The sequence below is a fragment of the Leucopleurus acutus genome (assembly GCF_964270905.1).
Source record: "Leucopleurus acutus genome assembly, chromosome: 14".
NCBI lineage: Eukaryota > Metazoa > Chordata > Mammalia > Artiodactyla > Delphinidae > Leucopleurus > Leucopleurus acutus.
The window spans coordinates 76,216,433-76,243,051 of record NC_139156.1 but is presented as its reverse complement, the minus strand read 5'-3'; positions in this window follow the sequence as shown (position 1 = coordinate 76,243,051).

Below are 26,619 nucleotides of genomic sequence, written 5' to 3'. Positions count from 1 at the left end.
TACAAATATGTCTGGAATATTTATGAGCAGTTATATTAAATAATATACTGTCTTTACTGTTTTTCAAAATGTTTATCTATTCCTTCCTTATTGCTTTTCCAGAAAAAAATTGAATCATTTTCCAAAATTTCGATGACCCTTTAATTTATATCACATTAAACATACACTTGAGAAGAATTTTTAGCCTGTTTTATAATTCATTTCAAAAGTTTTGAATAAAAGTTTTAAATAAAAGTGTTTATATAAAAGTTTTATAATTCATTTCAAAAATGCTCCTTTCCTCAAAAGCGTCTTACATATTTCTTCGTGCATTTAATCTCACAACCTTGTGTTTATAGCTACATTGAGAGAGAACAATCTCTTTATCTATTATGTTTTCTCATTAGTTATGGGTAATAAACTTGAAAGCCATTAATTCTTATAGATTTAGGTTATCCCTGTCAAACAACAAATTTGCTAATAAATTGTAAACTTTTCCTTTGATTCTCCTGGAATTTGTTATAATTATTCTTTTGGCATACAGTCATGTTATTAGCAATAGTGATAATTTATGTACCTTTCCAGTTCAAGCTATATATTAATATCTGTGTTTTCTTATTGCATTAATCTCAAATTTTAAGCAGTGTAAAATGTGTAATGGAAAGAAAAAAATACATCCTAATGTAACAGTCACTACAGATAATTTTGTCCTCTATATGCAATAGATAGCAAAACTACTGTTATGAAGGAAATACATGTCTCTTCTGTTTCCTTCTTGCCAACACTAGTTCAGGTGATATGAACATGTCTCTGCTTCTACCTGAATAGATGGCCAACAGGCACATGAAAAAATGCTCAGCATCACTAGTCATCAGAGAAATGCAAATCAAAACCACAATGAGATATCACCTCATACATGTCAGAATGGTTATCATCAAAAAGACAACAAGTAACAAATGTTGGCTAAGATGTGGAGAAAAGGGAACCCTCCTGCACTGCTGGTAGTAATGTAAATTGGTGCAGCCACTGTGGAAAACAGTATGGAGGTTTCTCAAGTAATTAAAAATAGAACTGCATATGATCCAGCAATTCTACTTCTGGGTATTTTTCCAAAGAAAACAAAACGACTAATTCAACAAAGACATATACACCCCTCTTTTTATTGAAGCCTTATTCACAATAGCCAAGATATGGAAGCAACCTAAGTTCCCATCAATAAATAAATGAATAAAGAAGATGTGACATATGTATGAAATATTACTCGGCCATAGAAAAGAATGAAACCTTGCCATTTGCTACAACATGGATGGACCTAGAGGACGTTATGCTAAGTGCAATAAGTCAGACAGAGATGGACAAATACTGTATGATTTCACTTATATGTTGAATCTAAAAAAAAAAAAATGAACAAACATAATGAAATAGAAATAAAGTTCTAGATACAGAGAACAAACAGGTGGCAGCCAGAGGGAAGAGGTGGGAGGAGGAGAGAAACAGATGAGGGAGATTAAGAGGAACAAATTTGTAGGTGCAAAATAAATGAGTCATGGGAATGAAAATGTACAGAGTGGGGAATATAGTCAATAATAATGTAATATCTTTATATAGTAACAGGTGATAACTAGGCTTATTGTGGTGATCATTTTGTAATGTATAGAAATATCAAATCACTACATTATACACCAGCAAGTAACATAGTGTTACTGTGTCAATTATATCTTTAAAAAACCCTGACCAAACAAACAGGCAAACTCATAGAAAAAGAGATCAGATTTGTGGTTACCAGAGGTGGGGGGTTGGGGAGGAGGAATTGGATGATGGTGGTCAAAAAGTACAAACTTCCAGTTATAAGATAAATAAATACTAAGGTTATATGTACAGCATGATTAATATGATTAACACTGCAGTATGTTATACATGAAAGTTGTTAACAGTAAACAACTTTTCTTTCTGAGTTTTCATCAGAAAGAAAAAATATTTTTTCTTTCATTTTGTATCTGTATGAGATGATGGATGTTCACTGAACTTATTGTGGTCATTTCACAGTCAAATCATTATGCTGTATACCTTAAACTTACACAGTGCTGTATGTTAACTATGTTTAATAAAACTGGAAGAAAAAATTATTTGTGATTCTATTAACAAGTCAACATGCACTGCTATTACTGTTGTTACTGTGTGGTTTGTTGACTGAGTCACACTTGAAAGAAATGATAAATTTTGCTTGCAGGTTAGTGAAAATAACCTATACATATGCATGACACTACTGAATTCTGGTTTTTGGACCTTAGGTTAAGAACCCATGTTGTAGTAGATCAAATGAGAATGGTTGAGTTTGGAAATATAATGTGCTTAGTACCTACTAAACTGGACATCAAACCTGTTTCCTTTGAGAATGCTTCAGGTAGGTATTTAGGATTTCAGAGAATTAATAAATGTAGGAACAGCCCAAAAGATTCTAAAATACATTGCTTTCCTTGAAAAAAAATTCCTTTAAATCAACTATGTAACACTTTTACCTGAATATAAGCATAACAATTCATTAATAATCACAAACAACTTATTGGCAAGAAAGAAATACAGTAGCAGTTCTATGAGCCATCGTCTAGAAGACTTGGTAGAATGTGTGATGCGTCATATAGAAATTTGCCTTTTTTTTTTCCTCACCTCGTAGAAAATAAAGGTGTATTGTAGAGAGGGGACCCCCAATCAAATTTATTCCACAGATTTCCAGAGCATAAAATGTGATCAATTTCATTCTCAATTACAACCCAAAACACAGGCTAATTCAACTGTATTAAGAGTTTACTTCTTTAAGTATTTTGTGGTTGGCATCATTTCTTTTATAATATATCAAAATCATTGCCATATGGAGGAAGGTTAATATAATACCTTTACATGTTTTTGTTGTTAACCATTGAAAACTAATTTGAGGAAAATCTGTGTAGTGACAGTGGACTTTTTAAAATTATTTTTAATGCACAGGATTAAATGCTAAGAGAAGGTAGAATTATATTTTATTTTAAATTTCAATTGCATGCTTTCTAACAGAAAATAAACTATGCTATATTTAGTGCTGTAATTAGGAACTAAATTATTATCTTTTCTTACTGATTTTGATGCAAGGCAAGGCTCCTTGCCACAAAAAGAAAAAAGTGCCTCTGTTAAGATCTACTAAAAGATTCTTCTCACACTGCTTTTGGGTGCTCATTTTGCACATTATCACTATTTATATACACAGAATAAATGCTTTTCTTTATCCAAGTAGAAACATTAGTAAAATATACATTTACTGTTAGAAGAAACAATAGTGATAAAATTTCAATGTTCAGTGAGTTGAGTTCTGCAATTTTGAAATTTCTTTTTGCAAATATTACATAGATAAGGTTATTAAATATAAATGTTAAAGTATGTTAAAAATAGTATCCATCTGCCTCCAGTGTGACTATACTTCCCAAAAACTATAAGCTAAGGTCAACTACCTAATGGGACCACCTTGTAAATCAAACCAAGTATTATGAGAAGAAGGAAGGATAAATGCTCGGCAAAACACAAATGTGAAGTCTTTAAAGAAAGACCTTGACTAATGTCTCAGAACCTCCATTGTATACCCAACCAGATCATGTGCAGTGGGAGTACATGGAGTCAGAAAAAGACACTGATCTTACCTGCAGGAAACACAGTCCAGCTGGGAAACATGGCACATGGTCGAAACTTGGCTTCTGGACAGTCCTTACTAAATATAAGACCAGAACTAAGGAATGGGGACATATTATGAAGGATCAGAAGAATATCTGGTGTTGGAAGAGATATCAAATAATACGCATGGTATATGCAAATTTAAGAAAACATACGTGACTTTAATTTCAAGGCAGGAGAGAACAATGACACTGGGAAGCCCAGATTCTGGGGCTGATCAAATGCCTTGTTTAAAGAGCTTAGCAAGGTCCTAGACGTGGTATATAACTGTAGCAGGGGAATGTACTAGATCTCAATAGATTCATCAGTCCACTATGAGGCAATAGTAATATCTCTCAAGGTAGCCCCATGGAAGAGAAGGCCTAGCTGTAGAACTTGGAGTTATGCAGTGGGATGGGTTTACTAAAGAAAGCTCTGTGTGTCGCCATTAAAACTCAGCATCTGGCGAAAAATCTCTTTTGTACCATATGTGTGTAAATGCACTATTCAACTCACACGCTGCGGGGTGTTTCCTTGCATTCAGGGCAAGGTCATGCTTCTCCCAGCTTTCTGCCATCAATGATAGAGACTGACAGAAGTACTAGTGTTGGCCTATTGTTATAGTATATGGAAGTCTCTATTGAAGGTCTTTGAGTCAAGCATACTCATGGGTCTGGTTGAAACAGTCTTAGAACTGAGCTATAGTGTGAGACTCCTGCTAACTAATCTGCTCTCCTTACCACTCTCCTTTCACAGGTATCAGATATGTATCATAGTCTGCAGACTCTCCCTACCTATTCATATTCCTTCTCTTTAATCCATCACAGGCATTTCTCCTAATAAACCTCTTGAATGTCTAATCTCATTTTAGCATCTGCTTGTTAGAGGCCCCAAACTAACACCAGAACCTATATTTAGATTATCCACTTCTTTCTCTTTCTTAACTACCTGCACTACTTTAAGGTTTCATTTATTCTTACCAAATTCTCTATCCAGTATTTGAACTTCCTCCATCCTGCCAGCCTTTATTTCTCTGCCTTCATTCTTGCTCTCACCCATTCTTTCCTTCACACTCCTGATTATTTGGTTTTATGCCTACTTTTCTGACTCTCCTTTAGGAAAACATTGCTGATTTCTTAATGGCCTACCTTCAGTGGTGCCCTGGCAAATGTTTAACAATAGACTCTCAGGGGAAAAAGACCTAATTTGTAGCAATTGTCTATTTCCATTGCCTGAAGACCCCCACCAGTGATCAATTTCAAAATGTCAACATACATTAATGAAAATGCAGTTGGGAAGAGATGTACCCAATTAGCTAATCTAAGCCTGTGCAAGCTGACTTCCACACAACACTGCCCACCTCCCTTCTCAACCCATCCCTATTCTAGTCTCCATATCCTGGAAAACTCCTTTGCATGAATACTTTCTCTTTTATCTATCCTGGACAGCAACAATGTTGGACAGTGATATAGGTGTGGATCCTAGGTTCCAGGATATCAAAATTCTTTTTTTTTTTTTTTCCTGCTTCTGGCATGCTCCTGGATATCATAACTGAATTTTCAGGGCAAGAAGGTTATTAGTATTACACAGTATACTTTGTTCCTGATTGACGTAATAAGAAAAACTTGGGAAGTACATTTTTAAAGTTACCATACATGAAAATATTGGTAAATATGACACTGCAAGTCAGGTAAGGCTTGAAATCTGTGATAAGTGTGAAACTGCTAACCATTGCTAAAAAGCCACGACATTAATTGTACAGCTATTTTTTAAAATGGCCTTTTTTCATGCTACGAGACCCTTTGCAAATACCATGGTGAGAAAGAAAACGAGAATGTGAAGAAATATGGGGAAAATGAATTAATATGATAATTAGAATAATGAAACTGATAGTTTCTCTCATGAAGAGAAAGGGATAGACTGTCATTTCAGTTGGCATTAACTTCCCCCAACAGTTCCTGGAGATGAGTATAAGAGCTTTCTTGATAGAAATACATTAATCTTCCCCCATTCTCTGAGGGATGAATTTGAGCAGAGTTCCTAACTCTGGGTTTTTAAAGTTGAGAAACTTAAGTCATGGAAATTAATTGCCTTGTTCCCACATTGCCCAACCTGATTCCAGCAGAATTAGCATTTATCTTGACAGAATGAGTACTACAAAATATATTTTCCTTGTAAATCTTTAGGCTCTTCCTCTTCCTAAACCAACATTACTGAAATATATTTCTCAAAAAGCAAGACCTTTTGCAGATTCAAAAATTTTGAACATTGTTCCATTCTTTTAGTCACCTAGGGATAAAAATACAGAGTTATTTTTGTCCCTTTCATCATCATATTTAATCCATTCCCTACTCATGCAGAGTTTACATCTGCAATATTTATAAAATGATACCTATCATTTTACTGCTTATTACTTTTTATGAAAATAATCTCTATATGAGTGCTTTCTCTTTTGTAAGAGGAAGTGTAGCAAAGTACTCAAGAATATAAGCATTGGATTTTGCACAGCAAAGGAAACCATAAACAAGACGAAAAGACAACCCTCAGAATGGGAGAAAATATTTGCAAACGAATCAACGGACGAAGGATTAATCTCCAAAATATATAAACAGCTCATGCAGCTCAATATTAAAAAAACAAACAACCCAATCCAAAAACGGGCAGAAGACCTAAATAGACATTTCTCTAAAGAAGACATACAGATGGCCAAGAAGCACATTAAAGCTGCTCAACATCACTAATCATTAGAGAAATGCAAATCAGAACTACAATGAGGTATCACCTCACACCAGTTAGAATGGGCATCATCAGAAAATCTACAAACAACAAATGCTGGAGAGTGTGGAGAAAAGGGAACCCTCTTGCACTGTTGGTGGGAATGTAAATTGATACAGCCACTATGGAGAACAGTACAGAGGTTCCTTAAAAAACTAAAAATAGAATTACCATATGACCCAGCAATCCCACTACTGGGCATATACCCAGACAAAACCATAATTCAAAAAGACACATGCACCCCAATGTTCATCGCAGCAGTATTTACAATAGCCAGGTCATGGAAGCAACCTAAATGCCAGTCAACAGACAAATGGATAAAGAAGATGTGGTACATATATACAATGGAATATTACTCAGCCATAAAGAGGAACGAAATTGGGTCATTTGTTGAGACATGGATGGATCTAGAGACTATCATACAGAGCGAAGTAAGTCAGAAAGAGAAAAACAAATATCGTATATTAACACATATATGTGGAACCTAGAAAAATGGTACAGATGAACTGGTTTGCAGGGCAGAAACTGAGACACAGATGTAGAGAACAAACGTATGGACACCAAGGGGGGAAAGTGGCAGGGGTGGTGGTGGTGTGCTGAATTGGGAGACTGGGATTGACATGTGTACACTGATGTGTATAAAATTGATGACTAATAAGAACCTGCTGTATAAAAAAATTAAATTTAAAAACAGATTTAAAAAAAATAATATAAGCACTGGAGGCAGATTCTTGGGTAGAAAAATTGATGGCAATGTTTAGACTTGCTGATTAAGAGATGGACATGCATATCAGAGGTCCAGTGACAAAATGAGACCACAGTGTTGGCTCTCCCATTTACTGGTTTTGTGAGATTTAGAGATTTAACCTCTTTGATCCTTAATATTCTCGTCCCTGAACATAGCAACGATAAAAATAATGCCTATTTTTGGGCTTCCCTGGTGTCACAGTGGTTGAGAGTCCGACTGCCGATGCAGGGGACATGGGTTCATGCCCCGGTCCGGGAGGATCCCACATGCCGCGGAGTGGCTGGGCCCGTGAGCCATGGCCGCGGAGCCTGTGCTCCGCAACAGGAGAGGCCACAACAGTGAGAGGCCCGCGTACCGCAAAAAAATATAAATAAATAAAAATAAATAATGCCTATTTTAAAGAGCCATTGGAAGAGTAAAGGGGAATATGTATATTAATTGCTTAGTACTTTTCCTAGCACTTAGTGAGAACTTAACAAATACTAGCCATTAGTGTTATATGTGAATAGGTAGTTGTTGATGAAGAGCTCACACATTCTCTTCTGAACTGTTAACTCAGTGACCTCATATTGGTAGCTTGAAATTAGATATGGTGGGATATTTAATCACATAATACAGTTTGGTTTTTGGTTTTGTTTTTCCTAGAGAGCCTACTGCTAAACATTTACTACCATACCACTGATGTTGGGTTTATTAATATTGTACTTTGATATAGTTGTTCTAAATAGGTTAAAGAAAAAACAATGGACAAATGAGTGAACAGGTTGAGTTCATACCTAGTACAAGTTGGCCAGGATATGAAGTAATTTCTCTAGCAGTAAGCTAGAAGTGAAAGATATACTTAGTTAATTGGTTGGAGCCTTCCTTTGGCTTGGATTATGTTCAGATGTGTAATTCAAGAATCTGTTAAGCTTTGGTAGCCTCTGAGTTAGGTCCTCTTTAGTAGGTCACAACTTAAAGATGATGTTCATATTTTATATGCCCCATTATCCATATTTTATACTCTGTATCAACCTGCAGATGAGTCTTCAGTAAATCAGTTCTTAATTGTTGCAATCTTGTCTCTTCTATGCTATGCAGGCTGTGGAGAAGAAAACAGGTGTCCAGTCTTGGGTCAGAGAACAGAGGCAGAGTGGTAGCATCGGTTGTCCACTCTAGTTGTCTGAGTGGTCATCATGGGGACCCATAGCGAAGGTAAACTTTGGGGAGGAAAGTTTTCTTTCATCTCTTCCAATAAGAAGATTCTCTTTCAAATACTAGCATTTAGCTTTGTGCTTTATTTTTTACTAAGTATATTTTTCTTATACTGTCAACATCTTATTTCAGGCTCTTATTTAAACTTTCATCTTGTTTGTGTTGCAATTGCCTCCTAAGTATATTTACAGCTTCTAATATTTTTCTGTTCTAATTCTCCTTATGCCAACTTCTAAAAGAGAGATGAAGAGAGTGAAATAAAGAGAGACTGAAGTTTCTCATTAATTTATGTTGTTTAAAATATGTTGTACAAACTCATCTGTCTGGAATTCAGGATCTTTCTCAATATGGTTTTAGTCTGCCTTTCAGATTTGCCTCATATTCCTCTGTCCTGTATACCATAAAGAGAAACTAAATTGAGCTATTTATTTATGGTACATGATTTGAACTTGTTAAAAAACAAAATTCAACTGAGTCAAATTTAAATATTTTATTGGCTTTATTCAGTGATTCGTATTTCAAGCAGCATCTAATCTAGCAGATAGAAAGGAGCTCTGAGGAGCTGTAAAAAAACGAAATACTTTTATAGAAGGGAGTAGGAACAAGAAAGTTATACTGGGCAAAAAAAAAGTGGATTGGTTATTGCAAGGTTACTTTCCTTTAGGGGATGGCAAAGGTATATCAGGCAGATTACCTCACTAGCACTGATTGGGTGAGTCCTGATTGACTGGTTTAAGATTCCACTTCTGGAAGAACTGAAACTGTAATTAAGTTTAGTTTTGGTTTGGTGATACTGAGCTTTGCGTATATAAGTAACTCCATTTTGGGCCTGTTGTCTTGTTGGAAAAAATTAATAAACAGAAACTTCAGTTAAATAGAGTTGGGAGACCAGAATAGGGGGCTCTCACACCCTGGGTTTATACCAGAGCACAAAAGGAAGAAGAAAGATTGTTCTTCACTGGCAAGGACTCAGCCAATGAAAAGCCATGAACTCTGTTTTCTAGAGCCTTCCCAACTTCCTTTCCCCCTCTATAAAAGCATCTCCTTGCCTTGCCTTGCAGGGACTTGCACACGGCTTACCATGCTTGCAGAGCCTGAACTGCAGTTCTCTGCTGATCCCAAATAAAGCCATCTTTGCTGGAGAAATACCTGGCAATCTATTTGTTTCAGGTCAACATTGTTAACAGGCTTTTGTTTTTCGTGCAGTTTGCCAAGGCTGCTCCTCTGCTTAGCCTACCGTTCACCATCTCTGCTTGTCACAGAATTCTACAATGTGTACCACACATTTCATTGGTCCAATTTTACTTTCATCATTTTTTTAACATCTTTATTGGAGTATAATTGCTTTACATTGTTAGGTTAGTTTCTGCTGTATAACAAAGTGAATGAGCTCTACGTACACATGTATCCCCATATCCCCTCCCTCTTGTGTCTCCCTCCTACCCTCCCTATCCCACACCTCTAGGTGGTTACAAAGCACAGAGCTGATCTTGCTGTGCTATGCGGCTGCTTCCCACTAGCTATCTATTTTACATTTGGTAGTGTATATATGTCAGTGCCACCCTCTCACTTCGTCTCAGCTTACCCTTCCCCCTCCCCGTGTCCTCAAGTCCATTCTCTACATCTGTGTTTTTATTTCTGTCCTGCCCCTAGGTTCTTCAGAACCAATTTTTTTTTTTTTTTTTTTTTTTTAGATTCCATATATGTGTGTTAGCATACGGTATTTGTTTTTCTCTTTCTGACTTACTTCACTCTGTATGACAGACTCTAGGTCCATCCACCTCATTACAAATAACTCAATTTTGTTTCTTTTTGTGTCTGGGTAATATTCCATTGTATATATGTGCCACATTTCTTTATCCATTCATCTGTCGATGGACACTTAGGATGTTTCCATGTCCTGGCTATTGTAAATAGAGCTGCAATGAACATTTTGGTACATGACTCTTTTTGAATTATGGTTTTCTCAGGGTATATGCCCAGTGGTGGGATTGCTGGATCATATGGTAGTTCTATTTTTAGTTTTTTTAAGGATCCTCCATACTGTTCTCCATAGTGGCTGTATCAATTTACATTCCCACCAACAAATTTTAATCTCTGAAGACCCTTAACACTTTGTCACTTTGTAAACATTTGGCAACTGTTACATTTGGTTTTGAATTATAGTTATTGGGGGACCGATTATATTTAGACATACAGATATGAGACAAGATGGAGGGACTCAGGATCCAGGAAATAGCACAACTGCCCTTTAAGACCAGAGAGATGATAAGAAAAAGAGTGAAACCAAAATTGACTCCAGACTGTGTGGAGAGTTGGATGGGTGGGCACAGAGTTCAGAATATGTGGAATGCTCAGATGAGATTCAAGAAATGGTTGGTACCAACATTTCTAAATGGGAGTGGAGTAAGGCAGGTAGCCTGTGACAATGAAGGTACAAGATAAGACAACCCTAGAGAAGCCAGTTATAATCAGAAAAATAACCAGGGCATAACTTCTGCCATAAAAGGGGATAGAAGAACCAGGCTGAATAAATGGGTGAAAATCAAAGTACGGCTCCTATAATTTCTAGGTTTGGGCAAGCATGGCATCGAATAGGACCAGGAGAGCTTTGATCAATGTGAGCACTCAAGGATAATTCCTGCAGGTGTACCTGGCTCTGATTCTTAGCAAAAACCTAGCAGTGTTGCCTGAGCTCAGATTTGAGAGGCCTAACTCAAGCCACACCCGAATAAAGGGGGAAGGAGAGGGTGGAATTAGGTCTGAAGCTTTAATCTAATCACTGCCTCTGTCAGAGTTATCTCAAGAACAAGAAGAGCCTGAGCCCACTAATGCTGATGCTGGAGGTAACTGGGCAGGAGACCTCCAGGCTGTGAGATTTTCTGAGTGGCAGATAATATGGAGGTAGGGCTGTGATACTTGATATTGATTTAGCTGTGTTTTGAACCAGTGGAGAGTAGCAGCTTGCCTCATTAGCATGTCTGTTGCTTAACATATCTGATACCTTGCACATAGAAGGTACTCAGAAAAATTAAGATTGGTCGTAGTATAGGCTATTATGGCAGTATAGGCTATTATGGTCGTAGTATAGGCTATTTCAACTCTGTAGCACAGTTGAAACTCAAGGTCTGGGTCTTGTGCCTTTTTTCCCCTCATCTAGAAAATGTGGATAATAGTTTTATATTATAAGGTTATTGTGAGAATTAAATGAGATAATTTATATAACAAAATAAAAACACATAGTAATTAGAAAGAATCCATACAAGCTAGAGATTATTTTGTCATTATTATTCATATCACCTTCATCCTTTTAAAAATTTTGTATACTTTATAAAGTCCAATACAGTAGAGCTGAGATGTTCCTCTTTTATTTTCTGTTCCGCAGATTGAGAATAAGCTTGCTATTAATTGTTCATAATAAATCTACACTTCAGTTAAAATTGTTTATCGCTTTGAGTTGCTTATAATAGGCAACCTGTATAGATTATACAAAATTTCAACCTTTTATGCTTGCTTTTTTTTTTTTGCGTTACGCGGGCCTCTCACTGCTGTGGCCTCTCCCATTGCGGAGCACAGGCTCTGGATGCGCAGGCCCAGCGGCCATGGCTCACGGGCCCAGCCACTCCGTGGCATGTGGGATCCTCCCGGACCGGGGCACAAACCCGTGGCCTCCGCATCAGCAGGCGGACTCCCAACCACTGAGCCACCAGGGAAGCCCTATGCTTGCTTTTTATAGACACTCACATCTATGATGAATGTGACATTGTTTCAATTAAAGAAGAAAAAGTGTAACATTTAAAGGTCGTATTGTTTATATCCTTAATAAATACAGTAAAATAAAATGCTAGTCTGAATATTTCATTAAGTAGCTAAGTTTGCTAGGCTGTCATTCTCAGAATTTAATTTAGAAGAAAACATCTACATTTTTCTTGGATGTTACATCTTATAAGTTGCAAATACTGACTGCAGCAAGTGAGTTTAATACAGAAAAATAATTAGAAAGCATAGCACTGTTGTTCCTGAAGGGGGGCAGCTCTGTTACAAAAAATAAACCTTCTTTTCTTGTGGACTAGAGTCAGTGGTCTTCAGAGCCTGGGGTTTATGCAAATATTTGGATGATTTTTAACTTGAAAGAGAATTGCTAAGTTACAAAATTTATCTCTAAAGAATATTCCCAGAGGCCTCTAACACAACTCATGTTATGCAAATACCATGAGTTGAACAAAACTATCAGCATATTGCCAAATGTATATAAGCAGTTAGATTAAAAAATACTTACATAAAAATACTTTCTTATTACTAATATCATTTAATTTCAGAGTTCATCCAAAGTTTCCAGATCAGTCTCTACAGCTGCCAGTATTGTCAGTACATTTGAGACAATTTACTCCAGTATCATTTGCTCAGAGGTGTTGTCTCAGAAACAAACATTTCCAGTCCACTGGAATTTGTGTGTTGCAGAGTCTTGTCAAAGCTTGGGAGAATAATTGTATCTCCTTGAATGTGAAGCTATTCATTAAATTACTTATAATAATAGTAATAGAACTACTATTGATAAAAATGCTGATGAACACTACAGTGTTTGAATTTAAATGCTTATATGTACTAGGCTTTGTGTTAAGTGCTTTTTGTGTATTATCTCCTTTATTTGAACCTTTACAATGCCTTATTTACTGAGTAATATTATTATTAGTTTGTTTAGGAAATATTCATTGAGTGTCTATATACCTCACACTCTTACATGTTGGAAATTTGGAGGTGAAAAAAATATACAAATTTCCTGCCTTCATAGAGCATATGTCTTTGGGTTCATTAACACTCTGGATTCAAGAGTTTACATTTTATTATTTATATATCATTAGGTTCCTGAAGCTCTCAAAGATTAGATAAGTTATCCAAGGTTGCACATGGTGGTTTTTAGTGTCCTTCCCTTTCAGATGTGCTAAGGATCACTTCACTTACAATTAGTATAGACACATTTTTTTTCTCTATGGGGTATGTGGAAATGGTAAATTTCAAAAAAGCATGTCCTATATCTCATAGCCCCTCCCATATTCCTGTATTTATGAACTAGCTTTTGCCTTTGCTTTATTTTTTATTTTAATGTAGTCAAGCTACTTCAACACTAAGTGCGAAACTTGCTGACTGGCTAAATATTGATTTTTTAATTCTACACTTAATTTGTGCAACAAAATTATTTTTAAAATCATGACTGATATAAACCTTTTCAAATTCAAATATTGAGATGAACACATACTTTCCTCTTTCCTTTAAAGTGTGGAATTGAGTCGCGTTAATTATTTTTCTAAAGTCAAACTGTCTTTGCTTTGGATGTACCACTACCAAATGATTCAGCTCACATCTCCTAAGTATAAGAATATTATCCTGTAACCACAGTATCGTTATCAGGCCTTAGAGACTACCAGTAATTCCATAACATCATATAGTATCTAGTCTGTAATTTTTCACATTGTTGCAAATATTTTTCCTTCCCCTCAAGAGCAACTCAAGATTCTTACATTGTCTTTCATTGCTATGTTTTTTTCAATCTAGAAAAATATTTTTCTTGTTTTCTTTTTCTTTCTCTTCAGCTTTTATATTAATACCAATACTGAAGACACTGGGTATGCATATTTTTAATCATGATACAAACTCACATCCTAGGCCAGAGTCAACTTCCATATCATAATGGTTAAGTAGAGTTTTTCTGTTCTCTCCTTTACAGACACTTTAGCTATATTTGGCTCCAATATTTATGTAGAAAGTACTTTTCCAGGTCATTTTGATAATGGGTCTAACTAAAGACTCATTGGTTGTGTTTGTGAGTACATTCAAATTGCAGCTCCTAAAGCTTAAATCCAGTGTTGATGATCATGTGAGACTTCTGGCTTGACCTTCTGATCACCAAGGTTTGAGTACCCTCTTCTTTGATGAAGCTTTCACGATTTTTCATCTTTGGTTTGCATTCAACCAGATAATTTTTTTACATGTAAGTATTTTATCCAAGGCCTTCCCTGGCTGTCCAGCGGTTAAGGCTTCACCTTCCCATGCAGGGCGTGCAGGTTCGATCCCTCGTCAGAGAGCTAAGATCCCACATGCCTTGCAGCCAAACAGCCAAAACATAAAGCAAGTAATATTATAACAAATTCAATAAAGACTTTAAAAGTGGTCCACATCAAAAAAATCTTTAAAAACTTTTGTTTAATAAACAAATGTTAATTTGCCATTCTTGTTTTTGTTGGCCAAAAAAGTCATGCATCTTTTTTACATACTAATAGCCTATATTACCCCCACCCCACCCCCACCCAAGAAAGATTGTATTCAGAACATATGGCTAGTGAATTAAAGTGTTATAAACATTGGAGATCTATCAGTGTATTAAAACCACTACTGTAAGAATTTTGCATTTGTTATAGGATATAAATTTCTCTGAGGTTATAATGATTGTATAGCTTTTTAGCTAAAGAGAACTTGTTTATTTGCCTAATCCCCTAATTTTCCATTGGAGGAAATTGAAGAATGGAAATGTGACTTGTGCTGGGTCACAAAGCTAATTAATGGCCCATAGCAGGAGATGTTCCCAGAATGCTTGACTCCTAATCAAGTGTTCCTCTAAAGGGCAACCTGTACCAGGTAATAGAAAGTTCAACCCACATATGTATGGTCAATTAATTTATTACAAAGGAGCCGGGAACATACAATGGAGAAAGGACAGTCTCTTCAATAAACAGTTAGGAAAACAAGACAGCCACATGCAAAAGACTCAAACTAGATCACTATCTTACATCATATACAAAAATTAATTCAAAATGAATTAAACACTTGAATGTAATACCTGAAGCCATAAATCTCCTAGAAGAACATATAGGCAGTAAGCTCCTTGACATGGGTCTTGGTGATGATTTTTTGGATTTGACACCAAAAGCAAAGGCAACAAAAGCAAAAATAAACAGTGTATCTACATCAAACTAAAAAGCTTCTGCACAGCAAAGGAAACCATCAACAAAATGAAAAGGCAACCTACCGAATGGGAGAAAATATTTGTAAATCATATATCTGATAAGGTTTTAATATCCAAAATATATAAAGAGCTCATACAACTCAGTATCAAAAAAACAATTTGATTAAAAAATGGGTAGAGAATCTGAATAGACATTCTTCCAAAGAAGACATACAGATAGACAACAGGCACATGAAAAAGGTGTTCAACATCACCAGTCATCAGGGAAATGCAAATCAAAACCACAATGAGATATCATCTCACACCTGTTAGAATAGCTGTTATCAAAAAGACAACAAATAACAAGTGCTGGTGAGAATGTGAAGAAAATGAGAACTTGTGCACTGTTGGTAGGAATGTAAACTGGTGCAGCCACTATGGAAAACAGAAAGGAGGTCCCTCAAAAAATTAAAAATAGGACTACCATATGATCCAGCCATTCTACTTCTGGGCATTTATCTGAAGAAAATGAAACTACTAACTTAAAGATACATGCACCCCTAGGTCCATTACAGCATTATTTGCAATAGCCAAAAAAAACCAACCTAAGGGTCCATGGATGGAGGAATGGGTAAAAGAGATTGCCTCTCTGGCTGTCTATCTATAAATATAGATAGATTATGGAATATTATTCAGCTCCAAAAAAGAATGGAATCTTTTTTTTAACATCTTAATTGGAGTATAATTGCTTTACAATGGTGTGTAGTTTCTGCTTTCTAACAAAGTGAATCAGCTATACATATATCCCCATATCTCCTCCCTCTTGCGTCTCCCTCCCTCCCTTCCTTCCTATCCCACCGGTGGTCACAAAGCACCGAGCTGATCTCCCCGTGCTATGTAGCTGCTTCCCACTAGCTAGCTATTTCACATTTGGTAGTGTATATATGTCCATGCCACTCTCTCACTTCGTCCCAGCTTACCCTTCCCACTCCCCGTGTCCTCAAGTCCCTTCTCTACGTCTGCATCTTTATTCCTGTCCTGCCCCTAGGTTCTTCAGAACCATTTTTTTTTTCAGATTCCATATATATGTGTTAGCATATGGTATTTGTTTTTCTAAAAGAATGGGATCTTGACGTTTGTGAAAACATGGATGGACCTTGAGGACATTCTTTTAGTGAAATAAGGTAGACAGAGAAAGACAAATGCCATGTGGTCTCACTTATATGTCAAATCTAAAAAAAAAAAAAAAAAACCAGAAAAATCAGCAACAAGAAAAAAGCAAGCTCGTAAATACAGAGAACAAGTTAGTGGTTGCCAGAGGCAGGGGTGGGAGGGTGGGCAAAATGGGTGAAGGGAGTCAAAGGTATAAACTTCCAGTTATAAATTTAAAAAGTCAGGGTGTAATGTATAGCATGGTGACTATAGCTAATAATACTGTATTACAAATTTGAAAGATGCTGAGAGAATGGATCTTAAAAGTTCTCATTACAAGAAAAAAAATTCTGTAACTATATGTGCTAACAGATGTCAACTAAACATATGTGTGATCTTGTTGCAATATATACAAATACGGAGTCATACTGTATACCTAAAAGTAAAATAATATTCTATTTCAATTATACATCAATTTTAAAAGTTCATTCTTTAAAAATTCACTGTTAGCATAGAAATCAAATATAGATGAAAATTATTTCCTTATTTAAACAATGCATCACATTACAAACAATATATTCTACTGGAAGCCTATTAAATGATTCTCTTGCCATCTGATGCTACATTGGTTTTTGTGAATTCAGCTCAAGTCCTAAGTAGCTATGTAACTCGGTCTGCAAAACCAGCAGGCACGTCCTTATTCAGTAAGATTCAAAATATTTTATGAGTGAATGGTGTATGATTTATAAGTGCCAGTTAGGGTCTCTCCGGTCCTTGACATGCAATACCACTTTCTTCATCAAGGGTTAGTAAGCACAGGACCCAAGTTTCCCTCCTAATTCCCCATTATGTACCTTCTCCCTGACCCAAGGCCATGACAGCATCACTGATCAGCCTTGGCCTTCCTTTTGACTTCGTCTGGATGTAGCCTCACCCTTCTTGGCCACCCAGTGCTCCAGGAAATCCCTAAAAATGAAATGGAGTTGGCAAATGAAGTGACACTCGTTTAGCCTCCTGCTCCTTTTGCTCACACTCTGGCAGATATTATCTTCCTTTCCCCACCTCATCTCTATTTATCTTGAAATCACAGAAACATTTATTTTAATAGCTTGGGCTTCGAATGTACGGACACAAATTAACTTTTTTTGACATGAGGTTATTACAGGGACTCATCGTGACGTAGTGTGGCAATACAATTCTGAATTTCTTGGTTCTTTTTGCTCTTTCCATTGTTATGTCTTCATTTTTCCCGTGATTAGTGATCTGGCAACCAATAGGTCTCCTCTTCCCTTCCATAAAACAGTACAGTGTCCAGGGAGAAAAATGCCACCCCTGGATATTCCTTTTTAAGGACCTATTTACCTATCAGCAGAGTCAGTTTCACAGTTATCTTGGGATTCTGCAACAATTTTCCCAGGTGTTGGGCAGGCAGGAATCACAGTGTATGTGTTAGCACAAGTCCGTAATTGCATCCTCGCCAGTACGGGATTAGGAATAAGAGGCAACCCTCATTCCATCTGCACGGTCCTCTGACACTTAGACTTCTGCTGAAAGGGAGCAGGTTATTGGAACTTAACTTTCCACAGAGGGGTCTCAGTTATATTCTTATTTAGAATTAACCTCAATTTCATATTCATTAATGAGCTCGGTGATGCAGCCACTCAGAATATTTCCCTGGAAAGTTGTCAGCGTTAATCATCAGAAATAAAATCGTTGCCACCTCGACATTCTTTATCCAGTGTGAGGCTCATAACCACCTCCTCCTTGCTTGTTATAATGATATCCTTGAGGGTATTTACCAGTTTTACTGAGAAAATACTGGCAGTCATTCAGATTTTTCAGTCCTCCCTCGATAACAAACATCATCATAAGCATTATGTTCTCTGTTAAACAGTAAAAGTTGTGAATATTGATTTTAATTCACCCAGAATGCTTCTACTGCCCTTTAATAGCTGGTGCGGACACGGATGGTAAAGTACCTTTTATTACTCTGTCATGTAAGGAGCTCCTCCTTGAAATGCACTATCTTTTGGACAAGCCCAAATGCTTCTTGTTTGTTCCCTTTTATAAGGTATAAATGGAGATACCAACAATGTTAGTGGTGGCTCCAGAATGGGTTTGAGAAGAGAATGGTACCACCCTTCTGTGTGGAGAGGGCTGGTACTGAGTGTGTTCCTGAGCATTTTTCAGGTTGAGGGCATCTCTTACATCAGAACTTACATCAGTTCACTGTCACATGAAGTGCCTTGTTTTCGTAGCAGACTGACGTCAGGGACCGAATAGGACAGGTTTGCAAATGCTGCAGTCATGGACCAATGGAAAAGCCGCAAAATGGCTTGTAGTGGTCTGAACAGCAATTTAGAGCTAGGAAGGTGATGTACATCATTAGGGCACAAGGACCAAATGTTAATAATTAGAGATATTTCATGTCTTCCAAGATAATCCCCCTATCTGCAATTTAAAGGTCTCAGCAATGGAATATGGCCCCTCATTCCTCCTCTTTTGCTTTCTCTACACTATTTCTCACTCTAGTATTTTTTTTTTTTTTTGGCCTTGCCACGCAGCTTGCAGGATCTTAGTTCCCTGACCAAGGATTGAACCCATGCCCCCTGCAGTGGAAGCGTGGAGCCCTAACCACTGGACCACCAAGGAATTCCCCTCATTCTAGTCTTAACATAGATGCTAGACAACATAACAAAAAGCTTAGACAACTAGGTACTAGATTATGGGGAAAAAAATTTGTTAAACCCCAGAATTAACTCCAGTCTGGTTTACCATCTTGGCAAATCCTATGTTTCAACTTAAAATGGGTAGTTTATATTCTCCAGGAAGATATGCTAAAAGAAACATTATTTTAGGGTGCACTGTCCTCAGGTACCCCACCAAGCACCCCTGTGCTCGGGAAGTGGAAGCTGTTTTCTGCAGCAGTCCAGCTCTGTCTCAGCTGGCCCTTCTGTTCGTGACTCCAAGAACTTCCCTTCCCAAACATCCACAGTAGGGAGCAGAAGCTCAGGCCAGGGAGATGTGTGGCGTTCCTCGGACAAGGGAGCGTACAGGAATACACTTTACCAAAGGACTAGGATGATTTCTGGCCAGAACTCTGCACTTAGACCAGGTGGTTGATTTTTTCTTGTACTGACCTTCTCAGATGTGGCCGTGGCTGCTCCTCCCGAGTTTCACCAACTTCCTAAGACTCAGACCCTGTTTGCCTTTCTTGATCCACTCCTAAGCTTGAATCTAGACTGTTCTTTGCTGCAGCTCCTGCAAATCATTTCTTCATGGCTGAGGACTCCCCGGCCAATATGAACAATTGACCCTCAAATCAGTGAGATGAATTAATCACTTATTTCTTTCCTAACATCAACCCCCCTTCACCCACCCCACCAAATTAATTAGGATCTAAACCTTACCTGAGAAACGATAGGGTTTACCAAATCAAGCAAACAGTTAATGTGACTGCGTTCTACGCCAGCATCTTGTCATTCATCAAAGACAGCAATTCTTTAGGAAAAGAATAATCACATCTCTTCTAATATTTTTAATATAAAAGCTAATGCTGTCTTCCTGGCAATTTTAGAGTTCATGTGAAATGTACTCAAAATTAGAAAACAATATTGAGGGAAAAAGTGACTGCATTCTTATTACTGTCATAAAAATAATAATACTTTTAGTTATGTAGTTTAATGACTAATTCAGATTGTCATAAGCTGCTTTTATTGAGTGCCTATAAAAATATGGAATGTATTTGACAGTGTTTATTTCTTATTTCTGGTAATATTTCGTGACCATCTGCCAGACTTCAGGCTGCTACAAGCAAAAGTATTTTGTGTTTCTCAAGATCAACAAAGTATCTTTGCTTCAGAGAGAATCTAATCCTCCTTGTGGGAACTGACTATACAAATGACCTTATTTGGGGGAAGGACCCTTTCTAAATTTTTTCGTTTATTTCACTGTGCTAATTTCATGCAGTCTAAGTACCAGTTACCTTAGAGTGAGCTCCTTTTCTCTTAGTTATTTTTGAAATATTATAATAAAAATTTTATTGAATTGCATACCTCCAAAGAAGGTAAAATGTAGTTCTGATATATTATTTTCCTACTAGTGGATATTAACTTCTGTTCTCTAACTTGTCACTTTTATGGTTGACTAATAAAAAGTAACAAATTGACTTAATTTGGAGGAACTGTCATGGACAGAGTAATTTGTAAGAATTTTAGAAGAATGAGATGTAAATTAGGAGTGAGAAGCAGAGAGAAGCATGTATTGGGCCAGAGGAGGAGACTTGGTAATGTTTGGGGGTATTTGATCACTGTGAGTCTAACCAATGTGTGATAGGAGATAGATATTTGCTTCAAGAAATTTCTTTCATTAAGCATAGGAATCTACTGGATAATGTAAGCTTGGAGAAAAAAATGATTATAAATTCATCTGAAAAAAGATGTCCATCTCATACTCTCCAACCAAATATTAATACATTCCAGATTATTTTTAAGTTTGAAAGAAAATAATTAAAGTACTGGAAGGAAATATAAGTGAGTGATAATACAACCTTATGAAAGCAATGGACTATCTAGGTATGACGACAAAAATTAAAATCATAAGGGAAAGCGTTTGACAATAAGAATTTTTTAAAACTTCCTTTTGACAAAAATGGCTTAAAAATTACCTAAGAAAACTGTTTGATATATACAGATATAGATATATAGATATAGTGACAAAGGGTTAATATATCCAAACATGATGCACTTTTTTCTCCAGGCCTTTATTCCTTTTCCCTCTCCATGAAATGTTCTTCTGCCCTTCTTCACCTGGCTCATTCCCATTTACTCTTCAATTTCAATTTAAGCCTTTCTTCCTTGCATGGTCTTTTCTGATGGCCTGATTCTCTGACCTCTCTTACCATACTTTCTGTGCCAGGGAATTATTTGCCAACCCAGCTGTCTTTTTTAGTGTCCCTCTTCTTTGGTAGACTTGAGGCACCATAGAGAAGGGGCCATGTTTTATATTCACTGTGGTATCTGCAGCTCCTAACACATAATATCGAGCATATAGTAGGTCTCAATATTATTTGCCATTGAAATGAATGATTTGTTAAAGAGCTTATTATGAACTACTGGATGAACAAGCAATTCAAAAAGAACACACATGCAGAAGTGGCCAAACATGAAAACGTGTGCTGCTTCAATAACAATCAAACAAATATTAACTCATATATTTACGTATATATCTCCATTTTCTATAATTGTGTATGCATTTTTGTCAGAATACCTAAGAAAATGAATAATGTCAGCAATGTCCTGTCAGGGTGTGATGGCACATGTATCTCATAAGCCGCTTCTGGCAGGAATTTCAACAGGTACACATTCTCTGTGAAAACAATATTGTTCACACAGAAATTTATATTAAGAAAATAATTTGTTTAATTGAGCAAGGATGCATATAAAGCAAAGCTTTGATAGTACTGTTTTACAAAATTAAAGAATCAGAAATAAGCTAAACGTTTATCTGTAAGATACTATTTTTAAAATCTGGGCACAACCATCCAAATATTGCAGTATTACCAATGCAGCTATGAAAACATACGATATATCTAGCGTTATGGAGATAAAGAAATACCCATGTGAAGAATAATTGAAAAAGAGGCTCTCTATATGTATCTATGTATATGTGTGGATATATGATAGTGGGATCCCGTTTTTTTGCAAAATACATTATAGATGCATAAATATTTAAATATTCTGAAGAAAAATTGTGGAAGAGTATACCTACAATATTAAAAGTGCTTATATCTTGGTACTTACTAGCATTACATACTAGTTAATCTGTTGACCTATGATTTCTTTCAATGCAATAATTTTCGTATAAATTACAATATCCCTAAGAAGGGTGAGTAAATAGAAAGATAACCAGACAGATCAACAGAGAGGGATAATGAGACATGAAGGTACAGACTGATTTTGGGTTCTCGCAAAAGCAAGAGCTTGAGAGAAAAAAATTGCATGCAGATGGTTGATTCTGGAAGACCATCCCAGGGAGGAGGCATTAGGAACAGGAGAATGAAAGAGGGAAGGAGATAAAATCCATTAAAGACCATGTTATCAATTTGACCACCACCTCTGGTGACAAGTTGCTTGATTCCATGGACCTTGAAGGTAAGATTGATTGTATCTTCTGTGTGGTGGAAGAAAAGTCTGACCTTCATTGCTTCCACTGTGCACCCATATCTCTGTGGCGGTCAGGAACTCAGGAGTCAAGCTCTGCCAGGTGGATGTGACTGAGCTACTTGGAAGGAAATAATGAGAGAAATGCAAATAATTATTGTAATTGTTAATTTTGGAGTGAACATGGCTGGGATAAAATACTAGCAGTAAAATTGGACTTAAAAGCATTCCTTTGAGAATATCAGTTACCGGTTGGGAAAATTCCCTTGGCTGTCCACAGCAGTTTCAGCTTTGATTCTGTTTCTGAGGACAGAGAAAGTGCACACGAGGAAAGATGCATTCAGTCTTTCATGAGTTTCTAGCGTGGATCACGAAAGAGTCCAGGAGAGACTTTGGCCCCATTTCAGAAATGGGATCTAAAGAGCAGATACCTGGGTTGGGTCACTAGGGAGTAGGGTCAGCAATGTAAACTAAGTAAGGGAGTGTCCTGTTAAACATATCTCTGCCAATTAGGGATTCATTTGTATCCAGAAAATATTTTTAGGTCCTGACTCCCGATAAGGATATGATAACTGAGATCAACCATACTGAGTGTATATTTTAATTTAGGATTAAAGGGTAGGGATGTTTTAAGTGCTAGATACTTCCGTTTGGAATATTGAAGTGGCCTGGTGACAGTTATGTTTCTCTCAACAGTGCCTCACCAACTCTCTCAATGCTGCCGTTTTTGGACTAGAAGAAATTAGAATTCATAAGAATTGTTTTTAGGCATGTAGTCAAGAATCTAAATATAAAAAGTCATTAAATTTTTTTAATCAAGAATTTTTTTTAATATAGCATTGGGATCTCATTTGTTCAGCTGTGGACAGTAACATGTTGCTTATGCCCTGATTAAATATGCTTACGTTGAAGAGCAGATCTATTTGCATATAGAAAATGTGAACAGGCATGAATGGGAAATAGTATCATAAGGGAGATCATTTGCATACATAGATGAATGAATCTGAGGTTTAAAAATGAATGAATCTTACCAGGTCCATGCTCTTAGGATTAAAGAAGTTAATATCACTGAAGTTCTGATTAAATTAGAAGTGTTCTAAAATGTGACTAATTGCCTTTTCCAAATGAAGAACAATGTGGAAGTAGGTACTTTTTTTTCTTTTTAATTAAGGCATAGTCATTCATTTCAAGTATTTTATATTTAATTCAGCATAATTTAGTTAATAGGAACATGATCCAGAGGTAAAGGAAAATGCTAGGATCATTTGCACAGGGCTGCTTAAACTCCATTGAAACTGAGCTTCACAGGCCAAGGGACTCATTTAGACCCCAGTTCCCCTAACTCTCAAAGAAATGTGGAATGCTTAAAGAGACAGAAAGAAGTCTGCTAAGTATTTCTGCTTGAAGAGAGAATTTGAATTAAAAGGTATTTACTTCTGCCAGCTTGAATATTTCTTATGTCCTCCAACCCTTTATACATTTTTTCTTTCTTTTTTTGTGGTACGCAGGCCTCTCATTGCTGTGGCCTCTCCCGTCGCACAGCACAGGCTCCAGACGCACAGGCCCAGCGGCCACGGCTCACGGGCCCAGCCGCTCTGCGGCATGCGGGATCCTCCCGGACCGGGGCACGAACCCGTGTCCCCCGCATCGGCAGGCGGACTCAACCACTGCGCCAGCAGGGAAGCCCCCTTTACACATTTTAATTGAGGAAATAGATATCCATTTGTCCAACTGATTGCCTCCTTACACTGCCCCAAGTACATTTTTTCTCTTCCTAATGAACTAAAATCTTCACCCTGTTCTCCGACTCAAACTCTTGTCATCCACTGATAACTTGCCTCAGGTAGCCACAGATCCAAGGAGAGGGATGAGATGACTAGAACAGATCAGAACCTAACTCAAAGTCGGGAAGCAAATCCAAGTGATCTGTAGGCTCGAGAGCAGCCCCAGGCAAACCTGTGTGTAGGAAAAGAAAGGCCTTTTCTTGTGAGCCACTGATTTTTAGGGTGGCTTATAATGCAACAGTTACAGTGATAGATGACAAAATTCATTCCTTTTACCGACTGAAATCTAACAACTTCCTTCTACTCTTCTAGCCTCACTTAGGTAAAAAATTGCTAATTTATCTATATCATTTGTAAGGTTATCAAATCCATTCGGATAATTGCAGTCATTCTGTAGTGCAAGCTGACACCATCTATTCAAATTAAACATAAGCCTTCCCTACAACCATGCACTCCTACGTATATATCCAAAAGAAACACTCACCCAGGCCCACAGGGGCATCTATGAAATCATTTAAGTATAATTTGTATTGTCAGAAGTTGGATATAATTGGAGTGAAGCCCGCAGCAGATCAAAGGGTCTACTGAATCCAAACAGACAAATAGGCAATAAAACTAATCAATAACAAAACAAAAATTCTGTCATCTCTCATTCAGGAGATGAAAGATATCTATAAACCATTGATCCATTTACAGTGCTCATCAAATAATCAGACCATAAAATCAAATCTTCAGTCATTGCTGCCACCAATGGGGAATAATAACTTATCCGTCTTTAACAAACCAAAAGCAAAAACAAAATACAAAATCACTCCATGCCCACCCACCATGGAGTATCATGCAGCAATTTGAAGAAAGTCATAATTGAACACATGGCAACAGGCAGAATTTTGAAAACATGATATTGAGTGAAGAAAACAAAATAATGAGATATATAACATAATGGCATTTATGAAAACGAAAAAACATATGTATGCTCATGAACATGTATAAATGGAAAATACCAACATTTAAAAACATCAAAACAATTCTCTGGGAGGGAAGTAAGGGTTGGAGTATGAGATATGAACATTACCACAAACAAAAGGTGGGACAAGAAGAGAGCTTTGAAATGACCAAAGACAAGAGTATGCCACAGACCAAGAGTATCATGGAATCAAACCTATCCATCTGAGTTTAAAAAAAAAAGTATGTTATAAAGTCTTCCCTCCAAACAGTGTAAAAATAACTATATTATTTTTTCTGATAGTTTTTAAAATGATTGATTTTTTTCATTTTGTCAGTTGATACATTTGAACTGGATTATACTAGATAGTACTGTAAGATTGTGAGTTAATTTTGTTTTCTTTCCAAATACCTTAATCTCTCAGTCTCTTATTGAATAATCCTTATTTTTTCCACTGATCTGTAATGCCTCTGTTAACATATATTAAATTATACTATATACTCTGTGAACTCAAGGCTATTTCATCTTTTATTGAATTGTTTTCCTATTTTTTTACTATTATCCCAATGCTTAAATATTGTTTATCTGATTTTAAAAGGCTTCCCTGGAGATGCTCAATGGATGTACTCGACAGAACTGGATAAACTTCCTCACTGCAGGAGTGGGTAAGTCTCATTATGGTAACTCCAAAGTCATAGTGGAACTTGGCTGATTTTTTTTAAAAAATTTAATTTCTCCTCTTCAATAATTTTCTGTTATGCTGTGTTGTGTTGTGTTTTTGGTTTGTTAAAGGCAGATAAGTTGTTATTCCTCACTGGTGGCAGCAGTGATTGGTAATTTGTTTTATGGTCTGATTACTTGCTGATCACTGTAAATAGACTAAAGGTTTATTGAGATCTTTTATCTTTTGGATGAGAGATGGTGGAGAAACTATTTTGTTATTCTGATTTGTTTGATTGCCTATTGTTCTATTTAAGTTCAAATCGATTACGAATTTTATGACCACTGGTGAGAAAAAAATGTTCTTTAGTATCTAGACTGGTAAATTTTTGTGTTTCTGTATTTATTCTTTGCTAAAATTGGAGAATTGCAATTATAAATATCCTCTATGTCTGTACGTCTGGTATCTATAATTCAGAATGGCCTTTACCTCTAATTGTGATTCTGTGATGTTTTCCTATTTCTTGAGACTATTAAAGATTTAGATGAAAGAGACCCAGTTTGGGGAGGTATGGATGCAGGCATAGGGGCTTTCCTCAAAC